The 14,995-nt window shown below is 47.0% G+C and overlaps 1 non-coding gene across 1 annotated transcript; it reads left to right on the top strand.

The window, feature by feature from the left end:
* The first annotated feature begins 11,968 nt into the window (after positions 1-11,968).
* On the top strand, positions 11,969-12,104 carry LOC133751141 (small nucleolar RNA SNORA21). Its single transcript, XR_009864775.1, has one exon. It is a non-coding gene; the product is annotated as a small nucleolar RNA SNORA21 (small nucleolar RNA).
* The last annotated feature ends 2,891 nt before the right edge of the window (positions 12,105-14,995 follow it).

The raw sequence follows: 14,995 nt of genomic DNA, 5'->3' as shown, positions 1-14,995 counted from the left end.
GCTCTTTCCAGAAATTTTTTGAAAGACCCAGCAAAACCCTTTGATAGAAATCATCAAATGGCCACTTTCATCCCAAGACATTTTGAGCACCTCACCCTCAAATCCTTGCTTTGCTTGGTTGACCAATCCTAAACTGTTATCTCATGATCTTTATCCAATCCCTATTAAGTACCTGCATGGAAATGCTGGCCTTACAACAACACATCTCCAAATCTCAGTGAACAGCTTGACTCTGTCCATGCCCTGAGACCTAAACCAAGCTCCTACACAGTTCCTGAATGCAGATGCTAGAAACCATCAGGTCCTAGTCTCTTCCAGTCCCCTAGCCTCCCTCCCTTACCTTAAAGTTTCTATGCCCTATTTTTATGGTTGTAAATCAGCCTCTTAAAAAATCAGCTCACCAAATCCAGGGAGCTGTGCCATCGGCCCTACAAGGTCCCTAATCACTAGCTCATGAATTCATTTATTTTTCCCATAAATATCATCTTGATGTTCGGCCTTGTCTTGAAAGCATGCTTTTCCAAGAACCCCATGCCTGAAGCAAAAATCCCAAGCACCTACACGTAGCCACTGGACTGATTGCAGGGCTGCAGTCACTTTGCTATCATCAGAATTCTCCCGAAGGCCGTGATATTGCTGAACAGCTGGAGGAGGGTGAGAATGGCAGACCAACAAAGAACTTGGCCACAAGCTCAACACATATCTCTCAGTCTAAACTTCAGTATGAACCCTTACCCTAACTTTTCAGGAAACCTAAGAATTAAGCAGTAAATGCCCAGCTCATTAGTGACTTGAGGCCTGCCGTGCTGGAAGTTGCGAGCCCCATATGTAATTCTATCCTCTTACTTGCCAAGCAAACGCGCCCATTCTGGGGATGCATTTGCCTCATCCAGGACCTGAAGGGGGATGTCATGCAAATATGGATATTAAGCTCCATGTAGAACTTGTGCAGGTGCCATATAATCCCCAGGTGGTTTCACACTCCACAGGTATTACTCCCTATCTCATAAAAGAGGCCAGCAAATAGGCCGGCGCCGTGGCTCAACAGGCTGATCCTCCGCCTTGCGGCGCCGGCACACTGGGTTCTGGTCCCGGTCGGGGCACCGATCCTGTCCCGGTTGCCCCTCTTCCAGGCCAGCTCTCTGCTGTGGTCCGGGAGTGCAGTGGAGGATGGCCCAGGTCCTTGGGTCCTGCACCCCATGGGAGACCAGGAGAGGCACCTGGCTCCTGCCATCGGATCAGCGCGGTGTGCCGGCCGCAGCGCGCTACCGCGGCGGCCATTGGAGGGTGAACCAACGGCAAAGGAAGACATTTCTCTCTGTCTCTCTCTCTCACTGTCCACTCTGCCTGTCAAAAAAAAAAGAGGCCAGCAAATAGGAGGGCTCTGTCCCACGATGGACCACGGCTGCAGGAACTGCACAATCTTCCTCACTCTACTCATCTATCATTCCTTCCTTTGGGCAATCCTCTGGCCCGCTGTCCACTTACAACAGGCAGTTCTCTGCCTGTCATGTATGTGTCTTTACTTTCGCACCTGAATAAATGTTGGTACCACTTTTAGCACTTTAATTGAGCCTGCACTTAGAATTCTTGTGTGAGGCAATGACCTGAAATAAAAATTAAAACACCCCAGCTCATATCACTTGCTCTGTACTTTGCAACACATATTTGCTTTCTTTTACCACTCCTGGGTCAGCGATTGACTATATGTACAGCAAGCAAGTAGACCCAGAATGGGGGTTCTCCAGCAACTCCTCCATCCAGCTTTGGGGGTGTTCTCTACCAAGAGGCTACTAAGACTCTATTGAGAGAATCTGCTCTTGTAGCTTAGCTAACACGTACACTCAGCTTCCTGTTCTGGTGTTGTATGTGGGTACAGCATTCAGCATGGTTGACACCAGCAATCTCACAGCGAGTCTCTATTATGAAGTTGTTTCACTTATTTATTCAAACAGCTCATCCTCAAAGAGAACATTCTTAAGACACTGTCTAAAAAATCACTCCTTCTGGCCACCTCCATCCACTGCTGGGGCTCAGAAAACGAAACCCAGGGCATGTTCAGTGCTTTGAATGAAGAACACCACAGACTCTCTCGGACTCTCCTTGCCCCTCCTTGTTCCTTGGCCCTCTTCTTCCCCTGAAGGGCAGGGAGGGGCTTCCTCTGTCTGATGAGAGGTCATTGTGACAATAGGATGCAATGATCATGAGACCCTCCATGGAACCCCAACAACCAGAGATTAACTCAGGATCCCAGGCAAGGAGACCGAAAGCCAACAGCCCCTCACCCAGAGAGACTCTAGCAGTTTGTCATTTTCTGGCTATGACCTGAGAGCCTACATAACAAGACAGCCTTTGTTGGGGCTGGCACCATGGCACAGTGGGTAAAGTAGCCACTGCCTGTGAGTCCGGCATCCCATATGGGCACGAGTTCATGTCCCAGCTGCTCCTCTTCTGATCCATTTCCTTGCTAATGGCCTGGGAGGGAAGCAGATGATGGCCCAGCTACCTGGGCCCCAGCCACCATGTTGGAGACTTGGAAAATGCTCTTGGCTCCTGGCTTCAGCCTGACCCAGAGCTGCTTGTTGTGGCCATTTGGGAGAGTGAACAAACTGATGAAAGATTCTGTCTCTCTCTCTCTCTTTCTCTCTCTCTCTCTCTGTGTGTGTGTAACTCTCAAAATGAATACTTTCAAAATAAATAAATATATCTTTAAAAAGAAACACAGCCTTGGTTCCCCATGTATTTGCTCCTCTCCTTGCCACTGTCCCCTATCAACTCTAACCGATATTCTGCTCTGTAGCTTGGAGCGCTATATACACTTCAACCCTCTGGTCCTTCTTTGCATCCTGTCTGATACTCTGTGAGGCTCATATGTACATGCAGGTAACAAATGTGTGTGCCTTTTCTCCTGTCACTCTGCCTACTGTCCATTTACTAGAGACTTGACTCTCAGACCTTCAGATAAGAGAGGAAAAATGTTAATTCCTCTGAATCCCTTACCCTGATCTCAAGTTCTGCAGAGGCCTGATCAGTATTTGACAGTGTATTCGACATCTGCTTGCTTATGTGTAACAACCTGATTCATCTTCTAGGATGCAAGACGCACAAAGGGAGGAACTCAGTTTTGTTCACTGAGACCTCCTCACATTTAGGAGTGCACCTGCCACATAAGAGGGGCCGACTTAGCAGGAAGAGGAGGACACAACCTGCGTGTCTGTATCTACTGAGGGGAAAACAGGTAGGGAGGCAAACAGAATACTTCACCTGTTGACAGGGTCTTCATTTGCCAAATATTTTGTCTCGTTTTATCATCACAGCAACCTGAAGGCTTTCATCTATTGTTGCCACTTCATAAAAGACCTGAGGCTCAGAAAGACTGAGATCTACTCTTAGGGCAGGATTTACCTGGTAATCTAAATGAGGGGCTCTACAGTGATGTCACCACTCTGTGAGAGCAGGAATGAGCAGTGGTTATCAATAAGAACTAATCACTCCCATTCACAGGAGCCACTGGTGCTCCAGAGAGTTGACTCCACTGAGTTTAGAATTAGTGTGTGTTCTACTGACTTCTGTAGTGGCCAGACGCTTGTGAGGGTCTCCAGCAACGTACATTGGAAGGAGGACTTCCCCTTCCAAGGGACTGTGATTCGGGAAGATGAGGACAAAGCCCAGGTTCAAAGTATTCCAAAGGGAATCTCAGGCATGGAAAGCAAAGAATTCCCCGGAATGATGGCAATGGGTGAGCCAAATTATGGCCCAAGTCCTACTTTGAAACACTAACTCTGGAGGTCTGACACACACTTACACTAATTTTTAAAATACTAAGAACTTCAAGCAACATTTTTGTAGGCATCATGAAAAATGAACACGTTGGGGTTTTTTGTTTGTTTGTTTTTGGCAAAAACAACCCTTTAGCGGGGAATAATGGAGGCAACTGAACAGGAAATATATTCCTCTTCAGGAGGGGTAACAGGAGGCTGAATTATCCAGATAATTCTCTCAAACCCCACTTCACGTCCTCAGTGTGAAAAGAGCCTCATTGGAGGCCATCCTGTTTAAACTGCAGAGCATAATTTAGGGGGAAAAAAATCTACTAATGACCCTCCATTCAAAAGGCTGCGGAAGGAGCAGTGGGTGGCATATTTAAATGGTAATGAAACACCACCAGGGTAGAGAAGACACAGACTACCTAAGAGGCAGAGTTTGCTCCATTAATAATGACTTTCAGAGTAAGAATGTCAGAAAATGAGAAAAAGAATGAAGAGCCATTTCCCCAGAATTTCTGATGAGATGATCTTTCCTGCAAAGAACAGAGGGTTAGGACACCTCAACACAGACCAAGAGACTGTTTTCCCATCTGTCCACTTGAAAATGTCATTTCTCCTCATTTTTGATGGATTTCAAAGCAAAACCCTTGTCAGACAGAAATCACCATCAGATGGCGTTTTGCATCCAAACCATGGTTTCCTAAAGGGGAGAGAGGAACTTCACGAGAATGGTAAAGCACAAAAGTTTGTAGTTGTTCTGTATTCAAAGCACCTGATTTCATCAGATTTCTCATTAGAAACAAGTGTTGCCATCAGTGCAGGATAAAGCATTCCTCTCTCACTGAGAGAATACAGAATGTCAAAGTGATTAGCACAGAGGAGCCAGGAGTGGCGCAGAACAGAAACAGCCTCGATAAGACCACTATCTCCACATCTGAAGGCAGGCACAAAGAGCTATCATAGAACAGACACATCTCCCAAGCGCCTTTGAAGGAGTGAATGCTGTGTGTGGGGAGGTGGGTGTGCCTGTGTCTTCAACCTGTGCTCACCACCCTTTCCACCCAGAGGCTCAGACCTGCCATGCACCAAGTGGCTGTCTTCTCTCCAAATAAAAAAGCCAGAGTACGCATTTGCCATGGCAATTAAGAAGCCACCTGAGACCCCTCCCCCTCCCCAACGCACCACATCATAGTGCCTGGATTCAGGCCCCAGTTTCATCTTCCTGCTCATATACATGCGTGGGGAGGCAGCTGCTGACCGCTCAAGTCCTTTGGTCGTTGTCAGCCACATGGGAGATACGGACTGAGTTTCTAGCTTCTGGACTACTGGGGACTAACCCAACAGACGGGAGCACTCTGTCTGTCTGTCTGCCTCTCCCTCCACCCTTCCCCTTGGGCCACAAATAAAAAAAAAAATTAAAACACATTAAAAATCCTCAGAAGAAATAATTCTCCATCCTCTGGACTCTAATCCTAGGCTAACTTAGGTCAATTCTTAGAAAAAGAGCCAGGGCTCATTTGCATGTGTGCATTTTCACTGTCCTAGCCCCAGCCTACACAAGCACCACCCACCCCAAGCCCTGCAGAAGCTTCCCAACATCCCGATCCGTGTTTGTCCCCATCCACCACTGCAGTGGAGACATCTTTCAAAATCCAAGCACACCATCATGACCCACTGCAGACAAGGGCTTAGACAGTCTCCCAACCCCTAGCAGAATTTAGCACAAACTCTTGATAGGCAGAGTAATACACCTCTCAAAGGAATCCCCACCTTATTACTAGAATCTGTGAATTTTTTTTTTTTGAGAGGTAGAGTTATAGACATTGAGATAAACAGAGAGAAGGGCCTTCCTTCCATTGATTCATTCCCCAAGTGGCTGCTACAGCTGGCGCACCGCACTGATCCGAAGCCAGGAGCCAGGTGCTTCCTCCAGGTCTCCCCCGCGGGTGCAGGGCCCAAGGACTTGGGCCATCCTCCACTTCCCTCCTGGGCGACAGCAGAGAGCTGGACTGGAAGAGGAGCAATTGGGACAGAATTCAGCACCCATATGGAATGCCAGTGCCACAGACGGAGGATTAACAAAGTGAGCCATGGCACCGGCCCCAAATCTGTGAATTTTTTTTATGTTGTATAGCAAAAGAGAAGTACTGTTGCAGAGGGAACAAAGGCTGCCAATGATGGGGGCAAAGGAGGGAAAAAAACGGATACCCCAAAATACGCCATGCTGGACTGCAGATGGGAGTGCCCATGGAGCAGCAGTCTCGGGGCAAGAGCTTTCCCTGGCGTCCCTATCTCCCAAGATTTGAAACTTGCTTCCTGAAATCTCAGTAACCAAGGGTAAACTCCCGTTACAGAGATGAGAGAAAATCCAACCTCACACCTAAAATCAGAGGAAATGTGTTCCAAGCCACTGTTTATTCTTGGGGTTTGTTCTCTTCTCCTCCAACACTGAGTGCAGCACCCCAAACCACTGCTTTCCTTTCCTTGGGAAGAGAGCACCTGAGCCTCAACCATTCGGCCCTTCACTGAGTTTTACATTTTGGAAGCAGGTTCATCACCGTGTATCCTTTCTCTCCTGCCAATCGTCTCTTGTCAGTTTCCTCCAGCAGATTCAATTACTTAACCTGCAGAGGGAAGGTATGAACTCCCCTGCACTAATCAGTGGACAGTAAAACGAGATTACTTTAAATTATCCCAGTGGTTTCAGTGTGATCGCAAGAATCCTTAAAAACGGAAGAGGATGGTGAAAGACTACCAGGGTCAGAGAGGTTTCCTAAGAAAAAGACTCACTGAGTGCCGCTGGCTTTGAAGGTTGAAGTGGGTCACCAGTCAAGGAATGGAGGCTGTGCACCTTAGTGTCTTTAGATGGAAAACAGCCTAGCTGGCACCTTGATTTCAGCCCCGTAAGACCCACTTCAGACTTCTGACCTCCTGACCTGCAGGCCAGCACATGTGTCTGTCCTGCTGCTGATCGGTTACAACAACTGAAAGCATCCCCTTCCGATCCAGCCCCCTGCCAATGCACCTGGGAAAGCAGAAGATGGCCCAAGTGCTTGGGCTCTTGCCACCTACATGGGAGACCTGGATGGAGCAGCAGGCCTGGCTTTGGCGTGGCACAGTCCTAGCCATTCAGATAGAAGATCTCTCTCTCTCTCTCTCTCTCTTTGTCTCTCTCTGTCTCACTCAGCCTTTCAAATAAATTAGGAAAAAGGGAGAAAAGGAGCTACAAAATAGATTTCTAATAAGTAACTGCATGGATTGCCATATATAAGACCTTAATAGGGGCCAGCACTGTGGTATAGTAGGTTATGCCTCTGCCTGTGGCATCGGCATCCCATACGGGCACCAGTTTGAGACACTGCTGATCCAGAGCTCTACTAAAGGCCTGGGAAAGCAGCAGAAGATGGCCCAAGTGCCTAGGCCCCTGCACCCATGTGGGAGACCTGGAAGAAGCTCCTGGCTCCTGGCTTCAGATTGGCCCAGCTGCGGCCACTGCGGCCATTTGGAGAGTGAACCAGTGGATGGAAGACCTCTCTTTCTCTCTGTCTCTCCTTCTCCTTCTGTATGGAACTCTGCCTCTCGAATAAATAAATATATAAATCTTTTTTAAAAAGATCTTAATAAACTTTAAAATACAGTAAGTTACCAAAATAGTAACAAGGTATAAAAGACAATCTTGATATAATCCCTACAAATCTTATAAATATACATCAAGGGAGATGTGCATGCATGTTTTTGTTGGATTGGGGAAGATTCAAGTGACAAAGTTGAGAAAATAAAATATTCACAAAGTATTCTATATAATGGAAAGTGACAAAAATCTTGTCATTGTTTCCACTAAGACAACATTAATTAAAAATATCTGATCGTGGAGTGTCATGTATTCCACATATCAGGAATAAAAATATATCTCTACAGAATTTTCTGGATAAAATTGTTTAAAGTTTGAAGAGGCACCAAGATGGTGGAATAGGGAGGGAGATTACTGCTCTAGTCTGGGGAAGATTAAAAAAAAAAAAAAAAACGTGGAGAGAGCATAATCTCAGGGAAGAGTTAGGGAGACAACAGCAGAGGAAAATCCCTGCAAATCAGAGTGACACTGTGGACCCAGATGGAGGGTGTGGACACATACAGTTCAGGATTTCAGCTGCAGCTTTGGAGAGTGAGGTGAGACCAGACTATAGCAGCCCAAGCCACTGGCGATAAAGCTGTGGGAAGAGCTGGGCATGAGTCTGGCTTGCAGCCCGGTGGGGAACAGTGTATGTGCCAATCTAGAGGGAAAAAAGGGGGGCATGCTACTCTCTCCCTGACCACCTGGCACCAGTGTCCTATAACTAGCTGGGAGCTAGCAGGAGTCATTTTGGACATAAGTAACAGCTGCGCCAGCTTGTGTCCCTGCACCCAGCAACTAGCAGAGAAGACTTCAGAGCCTGGCTGGGTGCTCATGAGTGCAGGAGCCTTGTGTGCTGGGACTGTGAAAACACTGTGGCAGTGTGGGTGGGTGCAGGGTGTGGCTGGGCAGGCACTGTGGGCAGCTCCACGTGCCAGAGGCTCCCTGATGCCCTGGTGAGGGTCACTGATGTGGGATCTGTGTTCACAATGAGGACTGCACAGATCCTTTGTGTGGTTCTTATGCAGCGCAAATGAATATTGTACCCACTGGGGCTAGCACCCATTCACTAGTTTGCCTTGAGGTGAGGAGGTGAGCATGAGATTATACCAACAGAGTTGATCAAACCTCCCATTTGATAGAAAAAAAATAGTAATAAAGATGAGATTTACCACACACAATTTGGGAGTCACCTTGGACACTTCCCTTACCCTGGAGCACTGAACAGAGCTCCCTGACCATACCCACCACATGTCTGGGTATTCACTGAAAGGGAGGACACTCCACTAATCCACAGAGGCATAGCCCAAAGACAAAAAGCCACCACAGGAAAAAAAATATATCAACAAGTATCTCTACAAATGCCTAATAATAAACACAGCAATTCAAGAAACAAGAATAAGGAAGACAACATGATGCCCCCAAAGGAACACAACATTTCAATACTAGAACATGAAAATGAAGAGACTGATAAAATGCCAGAAATGAAATTCAAGAAATTGATCTCAGGATTGCTTAGAAGTAATCAGAAGCAAATCCATGAACTAAAGAAATCCATATATGACATGAAAGAAATTTTTTCTCATGAAATTGAGATTTTAAAGAGAAATCAAAGCAAAATGCTGGAAATGAAGAATTCAATAGAAATACAGTGGAAAGCCTTAACAACAGTACTGGTGAGGTATAAGAAAGAATATCTGAGTTAGAAGACAAATCTCTGGAAATTTTACAGACCAAAAAGAAGAAATTATAAAACTATAAAACAGTGTCAGAGATCAAATGACCCAATAAACTGGTCTTAGGAGTTCCTGAAGGTGTGGAAAGAGAAGAAAGATTAGAAGGGATTTTAGTGAAATGATTACAGAAAACTCCACAAATTTGAAGAAAGGGGTCCAAGTGCAGGAAGCACATAGAACTCTTAGTAGACATGACAAGAAAAAATCTTCACCATGACACACTGTAGTCAAACTCTCCACAGTAAAATATAAGGAAAAGATTATAAAATGTGCACGAGAAATGCCAGATTACTTTCAGAGGATCGTCAATTAGACTCACAGCTGACTTATCAGAAACCCTACAGGCTAGGAGAGAATGGTGAGATATAGTCTAAGTCTTTTTTTTTTTTTTTTGACAGGCAGAGTGGACAGAGAGAAAGGTCTTCCTTTTTGCCGTTGGTTCACCCTCCAATGGCCACCACCGCGCTGATCCGAAGGCTGGAGCCAGGTTTTATCCTGGTCTCCCATGGGGTACAGGGTCCAAGCACTTGGGCCATCCTCCACTGCACTCCCGGGCCACAGCAGAGAGCTGGCCTGGAAGAGGGGCAACCGGGACAGAATCTGGCGCCCCGACTGGGACAAGAACCCGGTGTGCCGGCGCCACAAGGCGGAGGATTAGCCTGTTGAGCCACGTTGCTGGCCGAGATATAGTCTAAGTCTTAAGAGAAAAAAACTCTCAACCCAGAATACTGTACCCTGCAAAGCTCTCATTTATGAATGAAGGGGAAATAAAGACTTTTCATAACAAACAGCAATTGAAAGAATTTGTCACCACTCATCCAGCCTTATGAAAGATCCTTAAGGATGTGCTATACACATAAACATAGAAACATGGTCATCACTATGAAAGCAGGTGGAGTTATGGCCAGTGCCGTGGCTCACTCAGCTAATCCTCCATCTGCGGCGCCGGCACCCTGGGTTCTAGTCCCAGTTGGGGCACCAGATTCTGTCCTGGTTGCTCCTCTTCCAGTCCAGCTCTCTGCTGTGGCCCAGGAAGGCAGTGGAGGATGGCCCAAGTGCTTGGGCCCTGTACCCGCATGGGAGATCAGGAGGAAGCACCTGACTCCTGGCTTCGGCTTGGCACTACAAGCCAGCTGTAGCGGCCATTAGGGGAGTGAACCAATGGAAGGAAGACCTTTCTCTCTTTGTCTTTCTCTCACTGTCTAACTCTGCCTGTCAAAAAAACCCAAACACCAAAAAACAAAAGAAAGCAGGGGGAGGCAGAAAATCTCCGAGTGAAGGTATAAAGGAAATCCAAAGTAAACAATAGGAATATTTATGGGAAAATGGCAGAGCCAAGGAATAACTTATCAATAGCCTCCTTGAATGTAAATGGCCTCAACTCCCCAGTTAAAAGATACAGACTGGCTGAATGGATTCAAAAACGAAACCCATGATTTACTTCCTACAAAAAAACACATTTCACCAACAAACTGAACATGCAGACTGAAAGTGAAAGGATGGAAAAAGATATTCCATTCTAACAGAAACCAAAAAGAGTTGGCATAGCCACTCTAATATCAGACAAAACAAACTTCAACACAAAAACTGTTAAAAGAGACAAAGAAGGGCACTGTGCAAGGATTAAGGGATCAATTCAACAGGAAGATGTGAGTATAATAAATGTATAAGTGCCTAATTACAGGGCACCTGGCAATTTGAAAGAAATGTTGATGGATCTAAAGGGAGACATAGACTCCCATCTAACAGTAATGGGAGACTTCAACACTCCAACAATGGACAGATCAACCAGAAAATCACCATGGAAACAACAGTTAATCAACACAATAAACCAAGTGGACCTAACAGATATCTACAGAACTTTTCATCCTACAGTTGCAGGATACAGATTCTTTTTACCAGTACATGGAACTTTCTCTAGGAGAGACCACAGGCCAGGCCATGAAGGAAGTCTCAGCAGATTTGAAGGAATCAAAATCATACCATGCATCTTCTCTGACCACAATGGAATGAAGCTGGAGATCAACAACTGAAGAGTCTCTAGAGCGTATGTAAACACGCAGAGACTGAACAGAACGTTCCTGAATGACAGTGGGTCACAGAAGAAATCAAAAGAGAAATCAAAAACTCTTGAGGAATAGTTCGTTTTCAAACTATTTCTTGAAATCTTTACTTAGTATAGAGTTAATCTTCTGTGTATAAAATTAATTGAAAATAGATCTTAGTAAAAAATAAGAATGGAAATAGAAGAGGGGGTTAGAAGAAGGGTAGGAGGGGAGGTTTGGTGGGAAGAATCACTATCACTATGTTCTTAAAGTTGTACTCATGAAATGCATGGAGTTTGTATACCTTAAGTAAAGGGCTTCTGGGGAAACAAAAAACAAACAAATAAAATAAAGTTGTTTAAGGTTTTGTCCATACACACATCACACAGCACAAAAAGAAAACCCTCAGAATCACAATCCTGCTATTCTGACTTCAGGAAAATGGCACTCATTTAGTGAGTCAGCACCGGTGGGGACTGAGAGAAGGGCATACAGCTGCCTAGATTCTGATAACCGACAGCCCAGGGGCCGTTCCACAGCCAAGACGTCCTTGGAGGGTGCTCAGAAAGAGCAGGGGGCACTCCATGTGCGTCCCTTTTCCTACGGTGTGTTCTGCTATCATTTTTATGTTTTCCTCCACAGAAATGGTCTTATTGGGTGGGGATTTAGTGTGGTGGTACAGAGGCTTCTCCAGATGCCTTCATCCAACACTGGAGCACCTGTTGCAGTCCTGGCTCCTCTGGTTCTGATCCAGGTTTCAGCTAGGGAATACCTGGGAGGTGGCAGGGATGCCTTCAGAACCTGGTCCTTCCCCCTTTAGGAGCACTCAGTGGGTCTTCTGCTTCTGACCCATGAAGCTGTCAAGAAGGGGCAGAGCAAAAACACCACTTTTGGGTGAAGAGGCCACATGTTGTGTTGTTTTGCTTCAACCGGTGGGGTGACAAGAAGAAAGGAAAACAAAGTGGGGTAGGGGAACGGTGCTGTATTGCTGCCTCCACATGAGGGTCCTGGACAGAGTTCTGGGCTCTTGATCTCACCCTGGCCCAACCCTGCCTGTTGCAGGTACTGGAGAAATGGACCAGTAGGTGGACGATCTCTCTCTGCTTTTCAAATAAGATGAAAATTGGAAAGAAAATGTTTACATCCCTATTTTAAAAAAATGATCTCTTAATCATATACACTGACACAAGCGATGAATGAGTCCCTCCCAAGGCATGTGTTAGTGGAAGGGAAAAACAGAGACAGTAAGTGCTACTTGCTGTTCTCCTGCATGTGTCCTTGTGACCTTCAGACTGCTTCTACGTGGCCACATGAATCCAGAGGCGCCCAGATGGTGCTCTCTACAGCAGACGTACCTGTGAACCCCTCGTTCTTGCCGCTTGTACACTGCCTCTGCTACTGTGACGCTGCCACGTCAAAACATACATTCATACCCTCATTCCATTATGTCCTCGTCAGCTCTCTGTGGCTATCACTGAACTCCTAAGTCTAGAAGACTGACAAAGAAAAGAAGTTTATTTTAGCTCATGGATGTGCCGGTCAGGGGGTCCAACAGCATGATGCTGGCATCTGCTTATTTTGTGGGGAGAAGTCGGCGAGGCACCTGTTGGATTAGGACATGGCAGAGGACGGCAGGGCCAAGAAGCATGTGGTGTCAAAGTGAGAAAGCCACAAGGGACAAATGAGTCTGACAACAGCCTGCTCTTGTGGTGACTAACTCGGTCCGTGGACAGTAAGAACTCCCTTCTGCGAGGATGGTTATTCATCTCTCTCACTGACCAATCACCTGTTACAGGCCTCACCTCTAACATGGCCATAATGCAGTCAGCTTCCACGTGGGGTTCATAGGGTCTAAACCACGTTCACAACACGGCACACCATGGGCTCCCATTTTCACCTTGCTCCAGATTGGGTCACCCCAGTCCAACCTCGGCTTTTCAGGAGGGTGACAGTAACTCACACTCCTCATCACAAACTCGCTTCTCAGAAACCATCCCTAGAAAGACTCAGCATTCCCATCCTGACCCCAAACAAACCTTTTAAAGAGACCCTGGGGCACCACAGGGTCCTTCTGCATTGGTATTGTGGGGAATGAGAGCAAGCAGGATCATTGCTACATAGTGTGTAGTCCTCGAGAAATAAGTAAGTTCACAACACAGATAAAGCATTTGCAGAATATTCCAACTGAGAAAAAGTGATGAGTAATATAAATGCTCTTAACATCTAGTTTTTTTTTTTTAAATTGTCCAGACTGAAAAATGCTGTTCTCAATAGAATTTTAAGTTCCTTCGGGATAGAAGAATGGATGTAAAAGCACCTTTCATCACAGGGAAACTGAAACAGTGATTTGCACATAGATTTTCCATAAATAATATTTATGGACTCAGACTCTGAATAGACTCTACACAGCTTCATCTACAATCACTGGACGTGGATGAGTTTTGCTCACAGGTTGAGGAGTTCTCCACGCCCTCCGTGACCTGTTCTCCGTGTCCTCCGTGACCTGTTCCCCGTGTCCTCCGTGACCCATTCTCCCTGTCCTCCGGGACCTGTTCTCCACGCCCTCCATGACCTGTTCTCCACCCTTTCCGTGACCTACTCCCCGTGCCCTCTGTGACCTACTCCCCGTGCCCTCTGTGACCTACTCCCTGTGTCCTCTGTGACCTGTTCCCCGTGTCCTCTGTGACCCACCCTCCACGCCCTCTGTGACCTGTTCTCCACCCTCTCCATGACCTGTCCTCCATGTCCTCCGTGACCTGTTCTCCGTGCCCTCTGTGACCTACTCACTCCCCGTGCCCTCTGTGACCTGTTCCCCGTGTTCTCCGTGACCCATTCTCTCTGTCCTCCGGGACCTGTTCTCCACGCCCTCCGTGACCTACTCCCCGTGCCCTCTGTGACCTACTCCCCGTGCCCTCTGTGACCTACTCCCTGTGTCCTCTGTGACCTGTTCCCCGTGTCCTCTGTGACCCACCCTCCACGCCCTCTGTGACCTGTTCTCCACCCTCTCCGTGACCTGTCCTCCATGTCCTCCGTGACCTGTTCCCCGTGCCCTCTGTGACCTGTTCCCCATGCCCTCTGTGACCTGTTCCCCGTGTCCTCCGTGACCTGTTCCCCATGTCCTCCATGACCTTCTCCTGCACTTGCTTACAGTGCAACCACAGAGTCGTGTGGCTCCTCCTGCTCGGAGAGCTGCGCTCACAGCTCATGTGTCACCAAAAATCCCAGAAGCACTTTACAGAATCTTGAAGCTTTCTGAGATACAGAGACCAGAGGACAAGGGGATTTGGGGGCTGGTAAAGTTCTCACAGATAGTGTGTGATGAAGCTAGAAACAGCCCCAGTTTTAGATTCAGAACCCAGTACTCTATACAGCAGCACACCATGAAGGACTGTTACTGGGATGAGTTCCCAAGTTCAAATCCCACTCTCTGATCCAACGACCTGTGGATCTTGACCTAAGACACAATGCTCCCATCTTCAAATGGGACTCAGGATAGGTACCAGTGAATGAGCCTACTGAGTGTCTCAGGTGTCTGTGGGCTGATCCACCTTGAAGACAAAGAAACCCAGGCTCAAACAGGTGAGAGGATGCCGACTGTCAGAGGCTACTTCAAAGATGGTGGCGTTGAGTGGGCATTGTGGGATAGTGGGGCAGTTTGAGTCCTGGATCTTCTGCTTTTGATACTGCAGCCTGTCAATGCTTCCTTGGAGGTGACACACAATGACTCAACTGCTTGGGTCCCTGCCACCCTCGTGGGAGACCTAGATGGAGTTCCAGGCTCCTAGCCTCAGCCTGACCCAGACCTGGTCTCTCTGTCTCTTTCTCTATCACTCTGCC

The sequence above is a fragment of the Lepus europaeus genome, chromosome 21 (genome assembly GCF_033115175.1).
Source record: "Lepus europaeus isolate LE1 chromosome 21, mLepTim1.pri, whole genome shotgun sequence".
In the NCBI taxonomy this organism is placed as follows: Eukaryota; Metazoa; Chordata; class Mammalia; order Lagomorpha; family Leporidae; genus Lepus; species Lepus europaeus.
Note: the sequence above shows the minus strand (reverse complement) of the source record. Positions and strands in the feature narration are given on the sequence as shown.